Raw genomic sequence first — 21505 nt, 5'->3', positions numbered from 1 at the left:
TAATATTCAAATTATAATACATTTAAATTAGACTCATTGATTTTTCACTAACAAGAAGAAAAACCTGGGGTTAATTATCTGAGCACTTGCATTTTGAGTATTTTTGCTTCGGTTTTTACTCTATTTGTTACATTTAAATTTTTCTTTTTGAATAGACATTATGTAAGATGAATATGTACTCTATGTTTTAATCAAATGATTTGAGCACAGTTATCAAAATAACATATTTAGTAGAATAATTTTAGCTTATGATTGATAGCTATGATCTTGATCAATTCAAAAGGTTTTATCGATACCTTATCTGTAATTTTAGTTGATTCTGAGAGAAGAGTTTCTGTTCCAATCTATGTGAAATAAAATTTATTTTCTGGCATAAAATGTTTCCTGGCATAAAATATATAAAATTTGGAATCATAAAGAGCAGATATATGCATATGTATGTGTGTATGTATGTATGCATGCATGTAGAACTGTCGTCCTGTTTTTCATAGATTTGCTCAAGCAGGCACCAGTAACATCTCCATTGCAACACTTGTTACTGTTTTTGGCATATCGAATATGCCATGGGGAGCTTGCCAGGCTTTGCAGTTTAGGCAGGATACTCTCTGTAGCTTGCTGGGCTCTCCGAGAGGGACGGAGGAATTAAACCAGGGTTGGCCGCATGCAAGTCAAATGCCCTACCCTCTGTGCTATCGCTCCAGCCCAGGTGTGACCCCCCAAAAAATAAAAAAAATTTTCAGTTACAACAGAAGTGCAATTTATGTTTTTTTAAATATTTACGGTGGTTTCACATCTAAAACTCAGCCTCATATATGAGTGAATGCTTGTTTTTTCAAAGTTATATGAGTTTCTATTTCTATAGAAATATTATATATTTTGTGTTGGCAAAAAATTATTCACAATAAGTAGCACTGTCCTCCCCTTGTTCATCGATATGCTCGAGCGGGCACCAGTAACATCTCCATTGTGAGATTTGTTGTTACTGTTTTTGGCATATTGAATATGCCACGGTGAGCTTGCCAGGCTCTGCCATGCGGGTGGGATACTCTTGGTATCTTGCCAGACTCTCCAGGAGGAGTGGAGGAATCGAACCCTGGTTGGCTGCATGCAAGGCAAATGCCCTACCCGCTGTGCTAGATACATATTTGCATAACTGCAAAATAGTTTGTGAGATGACACATTATTTACAATTTTTGTAATTTTAAAAATAATTTTGTTTTAATTAAATAAGTCCATATTCATTACAGCTTCACTATTTCATCCATTCAGCATTTAATTATAGAATACTCTCTGTAAAGCACTGGATAAAGCTGGGAAACAGCAATGAGAAAAAGTGACCTTGTCTTTGGCCACATACGTACTATGGATATCTAAGGGAAAGCAATAGGAATGAATGAAAACACAATTATTATTTTATGAGATTATGTGAAATGACATAATGGAAAATCATTGTCGTATTGCCATATATGTATACATCTTCATACACACACAGAGACACCCATACGCAAACACACACACCACATATGTCGGGGTAGGAGGAGAGGGATTGAAATTGCTTTTTGATCAAAAGATCAACTAAGAAGTCACAATAATGATAGAACAATGTGTACAGATAAACTGAGACAAAAGGAACAAATAAATTGTGAAGAATAAAATTTGACTCTCAATAGTGAACTTCATATAGCACATATACATCCTGATTTTCAGTGTTGCATACAAAAGCTTGTGTGATAACACAATAATAGTCTAATGAAAATAATTAAGTAAAGTGAAATATAAATGGAGACCCAAATGATTCAAATAGAACAATTGCTCATTTGCAAATTAAGAAATAATTAAAATTAATTAAAATAATATTAAAATATTATCTTGCCCATAAACATTAATAAAGAAACAATTCTGTTGATTGATAGTTTGTTTAACATATGATAAATGTATGTGATCTGAATATATAATATAAATGGCATTATTCATTAATACTGAATAATGAATAACTTAAAATTATTCATTGAAGTTTTACAAAAGTTGACATTCTAGGTAGATATGATAGAATGATTACTTCTTAAAGATCTCATGTCTTAATTTTTGTAGACTTTTATGTATTATATTTCATATTATGAAAATGTTAGTGCTAATAATCTTGGTTGAAAAGATCATACTGAGTTATCAGAAGATCTATGACAGTTATGTGTCTGATTCAAAATAAAAGATAAAATAAGAAATATATAGTCAGAGAAAATGATACAGCAATGATATAGAATTTAGAGTCCTCAAGACTGGTTTTTAATCTAAAGTTAACTACAGTAATAAGAAAATCTCTCTCTCTCTCTCTCTGACTGTCTCTCTCTGTCTTTTTCTGACTCTGTCTTTTTCTCTTTCTCACTCTATTTTTATTGATAGAAGAAATATCTTAAGAAGGGCACATATTGAAACTAAATCTATAGAGATGGAAATAAAGCAAAAAGAAATCTTGTTTATCATATGTGAAGCCATATTCTAAAGATAAATAAATATAAAAATTATAAAGATAAAGAATATTGAGGAAAGAAGGAAGTAAACTTCAGATTAGTTGAATAAATAACACTCTATGTGTGTATTGTGTGTGTGTGTGTGTGTGTGCGTGTGCGCGTGCACACTAGCACAGTGGTAGGGCATTTGCCTTGCATGTAGCCATCCTGACCAAGCCGGGTTCAATTCTTCTGCCCCTCTTGGAGACCCTGGCAAGCTACCGAGAGTATTCAATATGCCAAACACAGTAACAAGAAGTCTCACAATGGAGACATTACTGGGCCCGCTCGAGCAAATTGATGAACAACGGGAGGACAGTGTGTGTGTGTGTGTGTGTGTGTGTGTGTGTGTGTGTGTGTGTGTGTGTGATATACCTGACAAGTATTTATTGCTGAAGTAATTCTCAAGGTAAGTAGTACATACCATGCTTGTCACTAACTAAAGCCAAAGATTTTTTAACCCACTGCTTATTATGGACATTTGTCTTATTAAGTTTAAAGTTAAAATAAGATTTTTCAGCTTCCTTTGACTAATGAAGACCATGTGTCACAGTCGAGGACTTTAAGACAAATTTATTTCTATTTTCTATTTCTGGCTACAAAAATTGGGAGATTAAGCGTATGAGGTCAAAAGTCATCTGGACATTACAAAAAATAAAAAGAAACTTAGAAGATAATTGCATATCTTTATTTCTGGGAATTTTCCTTGAAGGAAATGGAAGAAGAGTTAATAGCAATTGCAGTTAGGTAGAACAGCTAGAGTAAAAATAGCACTTTGCTTTATTTTGTTCATTTGAAATGTTGGATTCTGCCTAAGAAAAAGTTAATGAATTATAAAATAATTCTGAATAAAGATTATATCTTTAATGATAATTGCATAAGAATATCATGCATACGTGTAATTTATCTAATTCCTTTTTGTTTATTTTATTTTATTTATTTATTGGGCTGGAGCAATAGCACAGCAGGTAGTGCGTTTGCCTTGCATGAGGCTGGCGTGGCTGACCCAGGTTTGATTCTTCTGCCCCTCTCTGAGAGCCCAGCAAGCTACCAAGATTATTGGCTCACACAGCAAAGCCTGGCAAGCTTCCCATGACATATTCAATGTGCCAAACATAGTAACAACAAGTCTTACAATGGAGATGTTACTGGACCCCCTTGAGCAAATTGATGAGCAATGAGAGGACAGTGCTACAGTGCTACAGTGCTATTTATTATTTATTTACCATTTTGGGTCACACCCGGCAATGCACAGGGGTTACTCCTGGCTCCGTAGGCAGGAATTACCCCTGGTGGTGCTCAGGGAACTATATGTGATGCTGGGAATTGAACCTAGGTTGACCTAATGCAAGGCAAACGCTCTACCCATTGTGCTATTGCTCCAGCCCCTAATTCCTTTCTTAAAGATACAAAAACCAAGGTAAATATGAGGGATGATACTTAGATAGGTATCCTCAGCAAGATTAATAAGCAGTGCTATTCAGTGAAATAGATGTTGAAAGAGAGCAGGCAAAGGTGGATGTGAGGAATTTAATATTACTCATCACTCTATCACTGTATCACCGTCATCCCATTGTGCATTGATTTACTTGAGTGGGCACCAGTAACATCTCCATTTGTCTCAGTCCTGAGATTTTTGCAGCCTCTCCTTACTCGTCTTTCCCAATGCTCTCATTAGAGGCTCTTTCAAGGTCAGGGGAATGAGCCCCGTTATTGTTACTGTTTTTGGCATATCAAATATGCCATGGGTAGCTTGCCAGGCTCTGCCATGCAGGCAGGATACTCTTGGTAGCTTGCCGGGCTCTCCGATATATATATATATATATATATATATATATATATATATATATATATTTCCCTTTATCATTCGTTGCCTGCTGTCTGGACCCCATCAAATATGGTGTGGTAATTATGGCAAATAGGTAGGGAGTGTCTTATGATGTGTCCAGGAATATGTTCACTCATATGTGAGGCTCAACAGGAGCACGTGAAAAGCGGCCTGGAGCATGGTGGTGGTTGGGTAGTGGAGATCGGCTGCCTGGGCTTGGTTCTCTTGGAATGGGAAGCAATCACCCGCCTCCCTCTGGGGAACCCCAAGAGAAAACAGCCCGGTGCGGAGTCCGGTGGCATGGTTATGGGGGCTGCATTTTATGCTTCCTTCTGGGTGAAGCAGCTGTGAGTTCTGGACGGTGGCTGATGAGGAGATTTTCTGGCACCAGCAGGAGGTGGCTTATGGGTGTGACCCCTGGGTCACTGGAGACTGGGGTATGCAGGCAGAGGATCTCTGCTCTAAGGTCTCATTGAGCCCAAAGTCCAAGGTCAGAAAATTCCGCATTACCTGGATTCTGAGGCGTCACTCATGCATGAGGCTATGCCTAAGTGTGTGCAAAGCGGCCTGGAGGGTGGCGGTGGTTGGGTAGTTGAAATCAACTGCTGGGACTAAGTCCCTAAGGGCAGGACTATTACTCATAACATAAGAATTCTCATGCAAATAATAAAATTATGTGCTCAATCTATGCCAAACTGCTTACCAAAGAAAAATTCAATCGCATCTTGGGTACAAATATAACAAAAATTATCAAAATGATGAACATTAGCAGGATGAATGAAAGAATATGCTGGGAAGTCAAACATAACAAAAGAATAGCAACTGTTACCTAAAAGGGTTATAAAAATAAAATTCGATTAAAAACAGATAAGAGAGCAAATAATTGGATTAATGCACAGTAAAAGTATAATATATAATAACATGTAGTCACAGAAAACCATCAGTTGGAAGCTTTGCAAAATACAAACTACAATATATTAAATATATAAAAAGTATACATAATAATTAAAAATACCATTCCTATTTAACTCCAAGATAGATCAGGTATATAATAGTTTCTTAGGATGTTTTAAACATAAGATGTCCTTTATATATAAGATAGCAAGTTAAAAAATGCAAGAAGATGAAAAGTTAAAAAATATGCACTAAACACTGCAATCATAAAAAATATAACTTAATTTTAAATATATAAAATACAGAAATGTAATCTATGAAAAATAAAAAGTAAACTGATGAATTTTTAAGAGATCTGACAATTTTTAATAAAATAAAATAAAACCAGTAATTCAGTAATCTTGAACCAAAACGTTATTTTAATTTTAATATAAATACCTTGGTTCAGAGAACCAAAAGTGATTTGAAATACTTCTGAAAGTAATTTAAATTTATAAACAAAATATATCAAAATATTTGGGAGAAAAATTTAATCTTTTAGGAAAAATGTTTTATTTAGAAAAAAATTCACAAATAACAAAGCAAAAAAGTAGTCATCACTTCACTGAATCACTTAATCCCCGTTATTCATCGATTTATTCGAGCGGGTGCCAGTAACGTCTCCATTCATCCCGGTTGTGTGCTAGCGTAGCCCAATGGTATCTGTTCGTTTTAGGAACATGTAGAGCCTCAAACCGATCATTTAGGGTCTTGACGAAGAAGTCTGACCATCTTATAGGTGGGCGTCCACGTGATCTTTTGATGTCTCGTGGAATCCAATCAGTAATGGCTCGAGTCCAGCGGTTGTCTGTAAACCTCATTATGTGTCCAGCCCATCTGATTTTTGATGTCTTGGCAAATGAGACAGCGTCCCTGATTCTTGAGCGTTGACGAAGATCAGAACTCCGGATTCTATCTCTCATTTGAGTGAATCGTGATATTCCAAGCATAGTTCTTTCGATTCCTCTTTGAGAGACCCGAATAGTGTTCTCATCCTGTTTTCGTAGGGTCCAGGTCTCTGAGGCATATGTTAATGCAGGAAGAATAGTGGAATCAAAGAGATGTGCTCGTAGCTGGAGGTTCTTTGTCCTTTTAGTTATTTCTTCAATGCTCTTGAAGGCATTCCAAGCCGCTCTCTTCCTCCTGAGTAACTCAGGTGCCAGGTCATTCATCATGTTGATTTCTCGACCTAAGTATATATAACTGTTGCATTCGGAGATGGTGGTTCCGTTGAGAGCGAATGGAGCGTCAGGAACAAGGCTGTTTCTCATAAACATTGTCTTCGTAAGATTCAGCTGTAGTCCCACCTTTCCACACTCATGGTCAAAGTCCGCAAGCATTTGTGCCGCTTGGCTGATGTTTGGTGTTATTAGAACGATGTCATCAGCAAAGCGGAGGTGGTGTAGTTGCCAACCATCTATCTTCCCTCCCATGTTTTCCCATTCTAGTCGTCGCATGATGTTCTCGAGGGTGGCACTGAAGAGTTTTGGTGAAATGGTATCACCCTGCCGAACTCCTCTCTTGATATGGATGATTACTTCTTTGTAGAATGGTGAGATCTTGGTGGTGAATCCGCAATAGAGCTCACGAAGGATCCTGATGTATTGAGTTTGTACGCCCTGATTGGCTAGGGCTTCCATGACCGCTTCCATCTCAACAGAATCAAAGGCCTTCTTTAAATCAATGAATGTTAGACAGAGCGGCATCTTAAACTCCCTAGATACCTCAATGAGCTTGGTTATTGTGTGGATATGGTCAATGGTACTGAATCCTTTTCGGAATCCAGCTTGTTCACATGGTTGTCCTTCATCTAGTGTTCTGCTAATCCTATTCAGGATGACTCGAGTGAATAGTTTGTAGATGACAGACAATAGGCAGATTGGGCGATAGTTGCCAATGTCGTGGATGTCTCCTTTCTTGTATAGTAGTACAGTCTTGCTGGTTTTCCATTGGGATGGAACCTTGCATTCAGACAGGTAGCGTGTGAAGAGTCGAGCTAATGTATTGATGAGTACTGATGGTAAGTTCTTCAGGTGTTCAGGTCTGATCTTGTCTGGGCCAGGTGCTTTTTGTTTCTTTACCGACGAGATGGCATGTTGGATTTCGGAAGGGAGAACATTGGGAACGACATATCCATCATGTGGTATGTGGTATGTGGGCAAGTGGATGTGGCTATTAAAGAGATCTGAGTAGAAGTCATGAATAATCTTCTCCATTGCCCTTCTGGAAGATGTGATAGATCCATCATGATGTCGGAGGGCAGTCATCTTGGTTTTGTAGTTGGTGAAGGACAGACAGGCATTACGAATGTTTTTCCCAGCTTCTGCTGCATCTACCAGTACTGCTGCTCTCCTGTTTTTGAGGTCATCCTTGATGGCTTTTCTGCACTGTTTTGCCAGTTTGGACGTTTGCTTGTGGTTGCCTGAGGCACGTGCCACGCCACATTGGTGAATAAGTTCAAGAGTGTTCGAAGAAAGACGGTTTTTTGTGGTTATCTCTCTCTTGGCATTCCTTGCACAATCATGGAGGTGCTGAATCATTCGATCGTATTCCTCATCAATGTTGTCAATGACGGCATCTTCCCATGTTGCTGCAACAGAGCCAAAGAGTTCCCAGTTGGTGGTTGTTCTGGGAGTCTTCTTCTTAAACCTTGCATTCTTTTCTCCTCGTTCTGTGAGGTAGAATTTTGCACGAAGAAGACGGTGGTCTGATCCCGTTTGGAATTTTGGGACAACAGCAACATTGGTTAGGCAAAACCGCCGATTGAATATGATGTGGTCTATTTCATTGTGGAACCGTCCATCGGGAGACTCCCATGTCCAACGTTTAGATTCAGCCTTTTGGAATTGTGAGTTACCATGGAAGGTTTTGGTTGACATGATGAATTCAGACAGTCTGTCACCCTGTTCGTTCCATTCCAGGCCATGGGTTCCGATGTGGAGTTCATCGACTGATCTTCTTGGTCCTATCTTGGCATTAAAATCACCGACAATGATCTTGTAGAAGGTGTGATCTTCTTTATAGAATTTCTCCAGCTCCATGTAGAATTTCTCAGTTTCTTTTTCACCATAACTGGATGTTGGTGCATAGACAACAAAGATAGAAACTGCCGGTAGTGAGCCACATTTATTCAAGTGTAATCGTCCGATTCGGGTTGTTAGGCATTCAAATGAATCAATGCTTGTGACTAAGTTTGTGTTGACAAGGATACCGACACCACCGACGCCTCTTTTATCACATGTTCCAAGGAACAGTTCTTCTCCAGTGTCGAAAACAGCATGATTGGATTGATGTCTTCTCGTTTCGGTCAGACCAATGATGTCGTACTTGATCTTTCGTGCTTGTACCATAAGGTCTTCAATGGATGCAGCAGATGCCAGCGTACGAGCATTAAAAGTACAGACAATCATTTTTGTTTTTCTGCGTTTTGGCAGCCCATGTCTGCCTTGGTGTTTTATCAGCTTCTCCTTCCATATCCTTCTCGACTCTGCATAATCAGGGTTAGGGAAATGAGATCCATTTATTACTGAATAATTAGATAATTGGAAGAAATAGCTAATCATGCAATATTTTTACCTAAACTTATCATAAGGTGGAGAGGAGATAGTTTAAAGGAGAAGCAGTGTGCCAAGTCCTAAAATTGAATCCTTGGACAGCATGTCATCCCGTGCACCGCTGAGATGAACCCAGGATCACTGACTGGGCCCAAACAGCACCACAGCATGAAACCGAGCACTAAAACATCAGGCCAAGTAATGCCAGTAATGATTCATGGATTCTTAAGTACTACTCAAGAGACCCCCTTGAGAGTAAATAAAAAGGCATGAAGCTTGGTAGTAGAGTGCATCACTTTGCATGGTGAGCCTCTAGATTCTCAAAGAGAAAATGAAATAAACAAGAATAAAAAAGAAAACTGAAAAGAGAACAAACTATTAATTTAAGGCAGATAAAGGGGAAAGATTCAAGTTAGTAGCACATTATCACTAAGCACTGCACCCTACTTTATCTGTATTCTGTTATCACTGGGTATTTTTTACACTAGAAATCCAGGACCTCTGGTCATTTAGTTTTTTATTAAATACAGACTGGCGCTCAGAATGAATAGCATAGCTCTCCTCATAGTCCCAAAATTATGCTTGTCGTGGGCAGTTCCCATATGTTACTGCAATATTAGAGAGCAGGATTTTTGCTTTGTTTAACTCATAATACAGAACCAACTGAAAATCAAATATGAGAAGTTAGTCCAGAAAAGAACACTAAAGATCAAATTTATTTATGGTATCTGGTTTAATATAATAAGTAGTAGACACAAGAAAGCAGGGTAATAAAATGACCTGAATTTTACTGTGAATTTCAACTGATTGGAACTAGCTCGTGAAAGAAATACAAATATGATACAAGTTTTTTATATAAATATCTTTATCTTAACATGGAAAAATATTGCAAAACAGCATAGATCTAAAAATCGATTAAAATTAGCATATGATAAACGTTCATTTTCAAATTTTAAAGAAAGCAGTATTTTTAAGTAAATATTTGGGAAGGGATGGGAGATACAATGCAGTGGGTAGGGGGCTTGCCTTGTATGCAGCAAACCTGGGTTTGATTCCTCGCACCCAATATGGATCCCCAAGACCCACTAGGACCTGCTACTGGTCACTCTCATATCCTAGTGTGTCTCAGGGATCCATATTGGGTTAGACAGGAGATACAGAGATAGTTTGGTAAAGATCAAACAATCAAAGCTTCTTTTCTGCATAATACCTATGGCCCTCAGCCCCCCAAAGGAAAACAGTCAAGGGGCTGCAGGGGGCTGGAGTGGTAGCACAGAGGGCAGGGCGTTTGTCTTGCATGTGGCTGACCCAATTTCGATTCCCAACATCCCATATGGCCCCCAAGCACCGCCAGGAGTATTTCCTGAGTACATGAGCCAGGAGTAATCCCTGTGCATCGCCGGGTGTGACCCCCCCCCAAAAAAAAGGGAAACAGTTAGTGACAGTATATTCTGCCCATTTGGTGCCATCTTCAGGTGTCTCCGGGCATTCCCATAAATTCTTCAGGTCCAGTACACTACAGTAAATCTGGTGGCCCGGAGGGACTAGTAAAACGAATGCTTCTTCCCCCCTTCTCTTATTTAGCATAAGATTCAGTTTTCTGTTTTCCAGTCCTCATTATATTTTCTTAGTTCACATTACAATTTCATTATTCTTATTACATTCATTTTCTTACTTATCATTACACATATAATATACATATATGTGTATACATTTAAGTAACATATGCATATGAAAATAAAAGATTTATTTTAATATATGAAAATAAATATTTATTTGCATATATCTATAAATAATACCATTTCTTCAGTAGTCAGTAAGACTAAGACCAGCTGACTAAAAGTTCTATAAGCAGAGTGGCCTGTGTTCACATTGCTGTTGCCAAACCATCTTCCCTTTTGCTCTCCCTATATAATCTTTAAAGAAACTTAATAAAATTTTGTATAATTTGTTAAAACTCGAGATTAAATTTGAACCCTCCGCACTTACAATGTAAGAAAAATAATAATCATAAGTATCATCTGATATGTACCTAAAATAGACATCATCTGTCTCATTTATTTTGAAAAGGAGTATGTCATGAACCTGCCCATATTTTCTATTCATTCCATCCAGTATTAAAATATTTAAAAGATTCTTTCTGGTTTATACAATAATTCACCAAACATTCTGGAACTGAATAGAGGAAGATAATTTTGTGATTCTTGGTTTATCTGTATCTAAATTACAAATGGAGAACTCCAGAGGCAAGTTACAAGGCATGGAGATGTGAAAAATGAGTGGCAAAAGAATTCCTAAAAGAAATAAGCAAAGAGGAGAAAAGAAAATGAGGGAGATTTGTGTTTTCAAAACCTGGCTTTTGTACACGGAGGACAAGGAGAGAAGGAAGGGGAAGGTAGGGGACATTGATAAGGTGGATGAGATGAAAGTAATTCTTTCAGGCTCAGTTTGCAGGGAATGTTTTACAGTAGGAATGAATAGGTTACAAACGTTTCTGAAGAAGGAAGATAAAACAGAAGAACACGCAGACACTTGCCTATTTTTGATTTTATTTCTGCTTGCCATTTCCCTTTAGTAGCCAAGAAGAAAACTAAAGAAATCAACAAGCATTTTTTAAGAGAAAAATTCACAGAAACTATATCATAGCTTTTTTTATTCCGAAATATTGATTTTCTTCTAGGTGCTTATCTTATCTGAAAATGACATCCTTTTTTTTCTTTTTCACAAAAAAGACAAAATTAAAGTTTCAAGACCCCCTTCTATCTGCATGAATATTCCTGAAATTAAGAGATTGAAAGATAGATCTTTTGAAAAGTAGATGTAAACACTGCCTTTGTCTTCATTGGTATCTGGAATGCAACAAAATGTTTACCTTCCTGCAAAGCAAGTGAGATATTCTGTTTTCTGATACCTGGGGCAGTAGGCCTCATTTAACTTCTCTCTCTCTCTCTCTCTCTCTCTCTCACACACACACACACACACACACAGGTCACTCCAGATTGATGTGACAATTTAAATAAGGTAAGGTAAAGGTAAAGGCCCTCCCGTTGATCGTCGATTTGCTCGAGCGGGCCCAGTAACGTCTCCATTGGAGACTTTGTTGTTACTGTGTCTGGCATATCGAATACTCTCGGTAGCTTGCCGGGCTCTCCGAGAGGGGCGGAGGAATCGAACTCGGGTCGGCCATGTTGGCCGCTTGTAAGGCGAATGCCCTACCCGCTGTGCTATCGCTTCAGCCCATTTAAATAAGAAAGAAAATTTACATTTGAGTCATGTTAGCTCCAAAATGAGAAAATAGCCCAAGACTTCCTCATAGTACCTTTTGACTGCATAAAGAATTGAACTTAATTAAGTTATGCATACTTTTCTATTGGGCCCAGTAGTACTTTGCTTTCTAAAACATGTGTGTTCTTAAGATGATCATACCTGTGGCATGCTGGGGTAGTAAACACATTCCAAAAATTAGACACAGAAGCTGGAGTAATAGGATAATACAGTGGTTAAAACACTTCCCTTACGTGGCCAACCTGGGTTTGTTTTCCAGAATCCTATATGATCCTCTGAGCCTTGCCAGGAGTAAACCTTGAGACCAGCCTTGTATGGCCCAAAGTCAAAAAAAAAAAAAAAAGAAAGAAAAAAAGAAATGAGACATCAAGAGTTTTCAAAACAATTTATTTGTTCAATAATCATTCTTTATCCAGTAAGTTCCAAGTGGAAGGGAGAAAACTTGATAATTATTATTACAGATAATAAACTAGTATAAAAATATAAGACATGTCCATTCAACAAGACCCTAATTCACTGGTTATTATGCTCGAGCAGGCCCAGTAATGTCTCCATTGGAGACTTTGTTGTTACTGTGTTTGGCATATCGAATATGTCACGGGGAGCTTGCCAGGCTCTGCCGTGCGGGCGAGATACTCTCAGTAGCTTGCCGGGCTCTCCGAGAGGGGCGGAGGAATCGAACTCGGGTCGGCCATGTTGGCTGCGTGCAAGGCAAATGCCCTACTGCTGTGCTAGACAAAATATTTCAAAGTAAATAAAATCATTCAAAAACTATAAAGCTACAAACTAATATAGAGGGTATCACCATAATGACAAATTTCTTGCTGCTTTGATTCAACTCAACCTTTTCTGAGAGTCTTTTTATGAGTAATATGATTTAAGTACTATTCAAAACACAATATTAATTAATTTTCAGGTTCAAAGAAAAGCATAACCACAAAAAGATTTGAAACCTGAACATTCTGTTGTAGCACTCCATGAAAAAAGGAGAGATTTAAGCATATACTATTCAATGATTATAGAACCATGAAAATGAGCACCTTATTGATTATGAAGAAACCAAAGCTGTTTTTAATTAAATCATCACACAGTTATCTGAAAATGCCATACTAAGAGAAAGAATTGCTTTGAACTCGGTCATAAATAGTCAAGAACGTAGTCTTGCAATAGTCTGGGAGATACGTCAGCTCAAGCATGCACTGTCCAGGGAAAAAGCACATGATCCCTGACCACGGCCAGGTTTAATGTTAGAAGTTTCTGAACACCACAGGGTGTGGCTCTGGAGAACCTCCAACTCTACTTGGTGACCTTTGGCAGCACACAGCCAGAGCAGCACTTTTCTTCAGGCTCTGTATTGAACCATGGCCTGGTTCAATACCAAGAATCACAGTTGGATCCATGGGGCCTCCTGAGCACATTTTGGGAGCACTCTAACTTCCAAAAAGAAAGTACATGTTGCATCCATAGAGGATACTGTGGAAGGACCAGAAACAGTAAAGAATTTAAGGTGCTTTCTTTACATTCAGTAGAACTTGATTCTATTGCAGTACTGCCTATGAAATGCTGAGAATTGCCAGAAGTGATCCCTCAGCACAGGGACAGGAGTAAAATCTGACCATGGCCAAGTGTGAACAAAACAAAATATAAATTAAAAAAAGAGGAAAACTGGCATTATAGAGATCATTGAAGTTACCTTATTAAACAACAGTTTTATAAACCAGTAATAATTCATGCAATTTTATAATCACTGTCACTGTCCTCCCATTGTTCATCGATTTGCTCAAGCAGGCCCAGTAACGTCTCCATTGTGAGACTTGTTGTTACTGTATTTGGCATAACAAATACATCACAAGGAGCTTGCCAGGCTGTGCCGTGTGGGGGAGATACTCTCGGTAGCTTCTGGGATATCCGAAAGGGGCGGAGGAATTGAACATGGCTTGGCCGGGCTGGCTGCACACAGGGCAAACTCCCTACCGCTGTGCTATCGCTCCAGCCCACAATTTTATAATATTAACTTATAATTTTATAATAAAAATTCATGATTATTCTGGTTGACTTAGCAGAAATAAAAACCATAATATTTAGACTCATGCAAGCTATCCTCATCATCTTTACTATTTTCCATAAGGGAAACAGAATTTGTCATGAGTTAACAGTTCTATCCCTTATAGTCTTTCTCTTTTATAACCAATTTTGTTCTAATTTCAGGAATTGACATTCTTTGTTTATTTCCCTAAAAGTGTTAACTCCCCTGAAACAAAAGAATAAAACAACAAATATACTTAAAAATACTCTTTAGACCATCACAAAGAAATTAGGCCACAAATATTTGGAAAATGGGTTCCTGTTATAACTCTCCTGTTATATTCTGGGGGATTTACATATGAAAATGTATGTTTATTGTTTCAAGCTCACTGTGCATTACAACATATTTCTTACAGTCATCCATTTATAGTAATTCACTTAGAATCACTTAACTTCCAGTTAGTCGTCGATTTGATTGAGCAGGTGCCAGTAACGTCTCCATTTGTCCCTGTCACGTGCTAGTGTAGCCCAATGGCATCTGTTTGCTCCGGGAACATGAAGGGCCTCAAACCGATCATTCATGATCTTCTTGACGAAGAAGTCAGACCATCTGGTAGGTGGGCGGCCACGCAGTCTTTTGACATCCCGTGGAATCCAGTCAGTAACAGCTCTAGTCCAGCGGTCGTCTTTAAATCACATTACGTGACCAGCCCATCTGATTTTCGACAATTTGGCAAATGAGACAGCGTCCCTGATCCTTGATCGTCGACGGATGTCAGAACTCCGGATTCTTTCTCTCATTTGAGTGAAATATGATATTCCAAGCATAGCTCTTTCTATTCTTCTTTGGGAGACCTAAATAGCGTTCTCATCTTGTTTGCGTAGGGCCCAGGTCTCTGAGGCATATGTTAATGCAGGAAGAACAGTGGAGTCAAAGAGATGTGCCCGGAGCCGGAGGTTCTTCGTCCTCATAGCTATTTCTTCGACGTTCTTGAAGGCATTCCAAGCCGCTCTCTTCCTCCTGCGCAGCTCGGGTGCCAGGTCAATTGTCAAGTTGACCTCTCGACCTAGGTACACATATCTGTTGCATTCGGAGATGGTCGTTCCTTTGAGAGTGAATGGGGCGTCAGGAACGAGGCTGTTTCTCATAAACATTGTCTTCGTAAGATTCAGCTGTAGTCCTACTTTTCCACACTCACGGTCAAAGTCGGCCAGCATCTGTGCCACTTGTCTGATGTTTGGTGTTATTAAAACAATGTCATCAGCAAAGTGGAGGTGGTGTCGTTGCCGACCATCTATCTTCACTCCCATTCCTTCCCATTCCAGTCATCACATGATGTTCTCGAGGGTGGCACGGAAGAGTTTCCGTGAAATGGTATCACCCTGCCGCACCCCTCTCTTAACATCAACGATCACTTCTTTGTAGAATGGTGAGATCCTGGTAGTGAATCCGCAATACAGCTCACGGAGGATCCTGATGTATTGGGCTTGAATGCCCTGATTGGCTAGGGCTTCAATGACCGCTTCCGTCTCAACAGAATCAAAGGCCTTCTTTAAATCAATGAACGTTAAACAGAGCGGCATCTTGAACTCCCCAGAAACCTCAATGAGCTTGGTTATCGTGTGGATATGGTCGATGGTGCTGAATCCTTTGCGGAACCCGACTTGCTCGCATGGTTGTCCTTCATCTAGTGTTCTTCCAATCCTATTTAGTATGACTCAAGTGAACAACTTATAGATGACAGACAATAGGCAGATCGGGAGATAGTTGCCAATGTCATGGATGTCTCCCTTCTTGAACAGTAGTACGGTCCTGCTGGTTTTCCATTGGGACGGAAACTTGCATTCAGACAGGTAGTGAGTGAAGAGCCGAGCCAGTGTATTGATGAGTACTGACGGCAGGTTCTTCAGGTTTTCAGGTCTGACCTTTTCTGGGCCAGGTGCTGTTTGTTTCTTTACCGACGAAATGGCATGTCGGATTTCGGAAGGGAGAACATTGGGAACGACATATCCATCCTGTGGAATTTGGTATGTCGGCAAGTGGACATGGCTATCGAAGAGATTTGAGTAGAAGTCATGGATAATCTTCTCCATTGACGTTCTGAAGGATGTGATGGATCCATCAGGACGTCAGAGGGCAGTCATCTTGGTCTTGTAGTTGGCAAAGGACAGGCGGGCGTTACGAATACTTTTCCCGGCTTCTGCTGCATCTACCAGTACTTCTGCTCTTCTCTCTTTGAGGTCTTCCTTGATCGCATCTCTGCACTGCTTTACGAGCTCGGACATTAGCTTGCGGTTGCCTGAGGCATGCGCCAAAGCACGCTGGTGAATTAGCTCAAGAGTTTTCGAAGATAGGCGATTTTTTGTGGCTATCTCTTTCTTGGCGTTCCTCGCACATTCATGGAGGTGCTGAACCAGTCGATCGTATTCCTCGTCAATGTTGTCAACAATGGCATCTTCCCGTGTTGCTGCAATAGTACCAAAGAGTTCCCAGTTGGTGGTCATTCTGGGAATTCTCTTTTTGAACTTTGTAGCCCTTTCTCCCCGCTCGGTGAAGTAGAATTTTGCACGAAGGAGACGGTGGTCCGATCCCATTCGAAATTTTGGGACAACAGCAACATCAGTCAGGCAAAACCGTCGATTGAATATGATGTGGTCTATTTCATTGTGGAATCGTCCATCGGGAGACTCCCATGTCCATCGTTTAGATTCTGCCTTCTGGAACTGTGAGTTACCATGAATGGTCTTGTTCGACATGATGAACTCAGACAGTCTCTCACCCTGTTCATTCCATTCTAGGCCATGGGTCCCGAGGTGAAGTTCTTCAGCTGATCTTCTCGGTCCTATCTTGGCATTAAAATCACCAACAATGATCTTGTAGAAGGTGTGGTCTTCTTTATAGATCTTCTCTAGCTCCATGTAGAACTTCTCGATTTCTCTTTCATCATAATGCGATGTTGGTGCATAGACAATGAAAATAGAAACTGCAGGCAGTGAGCCACATCTATTCAAATGTAAACGTCCGATTCGGGTTGTTAGGCATTCGAATGAATCAATGCTCTTGGCCAAGTTTGTGTTGACAAGGACACCGACGCCTCCAACACCTCTTTTATCGCATGTTCCGAGGAACAATTCTTCTCCAGTGTCGAAAACGGCATGGTGAGATTCGTGCCTTCTTGTCTCGGTCAGAACAATGATTTCGTACTTGATCATTCGCGCTTGTACCATCAGATCCTCCATGGATGCATGTGATGCTAGCGTACGTGCATTGAAAGTACAGACGATCATTTTTGTCTTCCTTCGTTGTGGCAGCCTAGGTCGGCCTTGAGATTTTGTCGGCCTCTCCTTTCTCATCCTTCTCAGTGCTGCCATGTCGGTGAAGCGTTCAGGGTCAGGTGAATGAGACCAGTTGTAGTTACTGGTTTTGGCATATCGAATACACAACGGATAGCTTGCCAGGCTCTTCCGTGCGGGCGGAATACTCTCGGTAGCTTGCCAGTCTTTCCGAGAGGGATAGAAGCTTTTGGGGCGACCTCTAATCACCCTTGTAGGTGTTACCATATTTGAACCCTATCAAATACGGTACGACAATTCCGGAAGATGTGTATTTAGTGTCTTATGATGTGTAACGGGGCCGCAAAGCGGCCGCGCCGGTCCAGAAAGCGTCCTGGAGTGTGGCGACGGCTGGGTAGTGGAAGTAGTGTAGATAGTAATTCATTAAATTTTATTTAAGTAATTTTGAACCTAAGCTATTTCCATAGACTATTGTAGGACATGAACTAATTTTGTTAACCATGATCCTCCTGATCATCCACTTAATTAAATCCATCTAATTTGCACAATTTTATAAAAAAAATGATAACATATTATTTGGACATGGAGGAAGTCTGATTAAAATGTGAGAATGGAAATCAATTTCTGATTAAAAGAGCAAGTGAGTTGGGAAGGGGGGTGGCAATGGCGGGCAGAGAAAATACAGAAGGAAGGTAGTTGCCTCGCTGTGGCATCTGGCCTGGCTTTTATTCCAGGCACCACATTCTGTCCCTAGGGTCAGGGCAATGTCAGGGGTTATTCCTGTACACAGACCCAGAAATAAATGTGGAGGAACTCCAGATGAGCTCTCCAACTAAAATAAACAAAGATTAAATAAAGCAACAAAGAATAGATAGTAAATGGCAATGGATCTTTTAGTGCTTGAGAGCTGTTTTCTGGAATTCCCCAGATACAGAGACAATAAATGCTGGGGTTAGCTCTGGGAAACAATTTAAGAGGCAGAGCACCTGACAGGTCCGTGTGAGTCTCAGATTTTGATCCTCACCACCTGATGTGTTCTGAGCATGGCCAGGTGTAACTCCTGTGACTCTCCAGAATGCCCACAGCTCTGGCCTGAGCATCACTTGGAGGGGACTTCAGCCCTCATATTTGCTGATGTGGCCTCATTATAAATTTTGAATGAATTTTACTCAACTGTAATGAAAGCATTTAGACAGAGTACTGTTACTAAAATTATTGTGTACTAGTTTTAAATTCTAGATACAAGTTTCTACATATAGAGATAATTTGAACTGTAGCTCAGACATCTTGCAAGTTTAAAACATTGCCATTTTTGTTTTATCACAAATACATAAACACCATGATTTATTTAGAAATCTTTAGTTTTCGTGTAACTGAAGCAAACATATAACTGAAAACGAAAAAGTATGTAGCTATGTAACTAAAAAATGCATTTAGTTTAGCTTCAACATAATTTGACTCTTGAAAACTCCTTGTCTATGCTGAAGTTCTATTTTCTCCAGTTTTCCAAGCTTTCAGTTATTATGACTTCTTTCTTACAATTGAAAAATATATTATAAAAATTTAGATTGCATTGGCTGAAATCACCGTCTAGTTTTAAATGTAATCACATTATTATATATATTTTAAAATAGAAGTTCAAGAGAAAAAATAGAGAAGATAATAGAATAAATTATATGTTGATTTCATAAAGGTAAGGTTTTAAGACTTCTTGAAGAGATAAGAATGTATATTTATCTAGTTTTTGTTCATTTAAGGTATCAGAACAGAATTGAGTATGTCTATATATCAACAGATCATTAAACTTACTAGTAATTGTAATTGATATTCTGGTAAAGGATTTAGAAGCTGTTATATATACACATTTGAGCATTTTTACTAGATGATTATGATTTTATACATTTCATAATTCATAGATAAAATAAAATATCACTTATTTAGGAATTCATTGATTTTTTGCTAATGATCATTTGGACCAAGCTTGCAAATGTTTCTTTAACGACCATCCAGGTCCCACATCTCCAGAACATATGCTTGTACATGAGCTAGATTTTATTCTCCTTACTGTCCAAAAACCAACATAAATGTCCAAAGACATATAAAAACAGAAGATGTTCAATGACTTGGAGCGCTAAAATAATAAAACCAGCATGCCATAGATCAATAAGTAATTTTAGTTATATCTACTGTAAATGAGACCAGATTAAAAGGAGTACGAATGGATCAACTTAATCTCTGTTTTTCTCAAAACCTGGTACAAATTGATAGGAAAATATTAAAATAAAATTTTAGGACTAAATATCCACCTAGATAAGTATAAGCTTTTGGCAAAGATTTGCAGCCACTGAAATTAGATCCCTTTAAAGCCTGCGTGCTTAGTATCCAGTGAACAAAAACAAGCATGAAGCAAGTTCTAGAAGCTGAGAAACTCACAAGGATTTCCTAGGTGCTCCTTTCAAAATCACGAGCAGCTGGGATTTTATTTGCCTTCATTTCTCATCAATCTATGTTGCATTGCCTTACATCTATTAGCATTTTTGTTTGCATTATGAAGTCTTACAAAAGGATATTTCCTGTACACAAAAACAGTAGGTAGCATCCCTACTAACAGAAAACAGAATTGTAGTGATGCAAAACTGAGCTATATAATTAAGTTCCTACAAACCTGGATAAACCACGTGAGTGAATGAATTAGGATACTTGTGCAGCCTCATGTTCAGGAATCTCTGGGCAACTGTGGGACCACATGTTCTCCAGATGGTCGAGTTTATAGAATTTAGGTTTATTAGCCCAAGCTTTCAGAGGCTTCACAGCAGGCATGCTATTTTACTTCCCACACTTGCTTCCAAAGTAGCTCTAGTTTATTCATTAACTAAGACTTTGTGAACTTTAAAGATTTAAACTATAGATTAAATAATATCTTACTGAAATTTTCACATTAATCAATATAAAATATATAGATACATTATTATAGAGATGAAATCATTATTTTTACTCGTAGGAATGGGAGACTAGCTCTAACTCCATTACTATAAAAGTAAAAAAATAAAGACAGTGGGCCAAGAGAGATTGAAAGGGGCAAGGCACTTGCATTGGTTTAATAATGAGGCTTGTAAGGCACTTGCCTTAGGGACTCAGGTTCAATCCTTGGCACCACATATGCTCTCCTGAGCCCCCGAAGGAGTGATCCCTAAGAAAAACCAGGAGCAAGTCCTGAACCTCACCAGGTACGTCCCCCAAAGCAAACCAAAACAAACATGTAAACAAAAGAAATTATTTAGACTTTTAAAAAGACTGAAAAAAAATACTCCGGCCTTTCAGAAATGAAGAAAAATAACTCTGAGAAATGAAAATTTTAAAAGTGGAAGTTGAAAAAAGCAATTAAGGTTTGGAAAAAAAAATAATGTTAAAATAATAAGAAAAGAAATGTATCATTAAATTAATATTTGTAATAGTTTAAGAGAAGTCAGGTAAAGTTAAAATAACTTCAGAGAAAAATATTAATTCTAAAGTTCTACTTTTAGAAAGCCAGGGATTGTCAGAATTATGCACACTGAAATGAAGCAGAAAACTTGTTACTTTAAGCCATGGTCTGGGAAATTATTTTATTGTTTATATTGGAGGCATTGAAACCCAAAGATCAAAAATAAATAAAACATAAAAGAAATTATCTCAAGAATAAAACCAAATTAAATTTATCAAAATTTATAGTCTAAGGTAAAGGCAAAATTTTCAAAGGTGCCCTATAAGATAAAAATGGAATTCAAGTAAAATCCAGTTGTAACAGAGAAAAGTGGAATCAGTATACACTTCATATTTGGGGAGTTTGAGTTAACACTCAGCGGGGGTCGGAAGCTGTGACTCAGTAATTGAACCTAACATGTGTGAAGCACTGGCTTTAGTTATTGGCACTGCGAAAATTAATTATCAAAATTAAGTGGCAAACTATTAAAATTTCATGGAATCTAAGTTATGTTTATAAACATAAGCATATATATTTCATTTTCTATGAGAACCAAAGCCAAAGAATTTATGAGTTGGTATACACTGTAGCACTGTCCTCCCATTGTTCATCGATT

At 38.6% G+C, this 21505-nt stretch overlaps 1 pseudogene; it reads right to left on the bottom strand.

Moving 5' to 3' along the window:
- Window positions 1-14591: 14591 nt before the first annotated feature.
- LOC130019397 (uncharacterized) lies at window positions 14592-17420 on the bottom strand (annotated as a pseudogene).
- Window positions 17421-21505: the final 4085 nt, after the last annotated feature.

This window comes from Sorex fumeus, unplaced genomic scaffold (assembly GCF_029834395.1).
Source record: "Sorex fumeus unplaced genomic scaffold, SorFum_2.1 ptg000008l, whole genome shotgun sequence".
In the NCBI taxonomy this organism is placed as follows: domain Eukaryota; kingdom Metazoa; phylum Chordata; class Mammalia; order Eulipotyphla; family Soricidae; genus Sorex; species Sorex fumeus.
The sequence above is the reverse complement of the archived record's forward strand: the minus strand, read 5'-3'. Positions and strand labels throughout refer to the sequence as shown.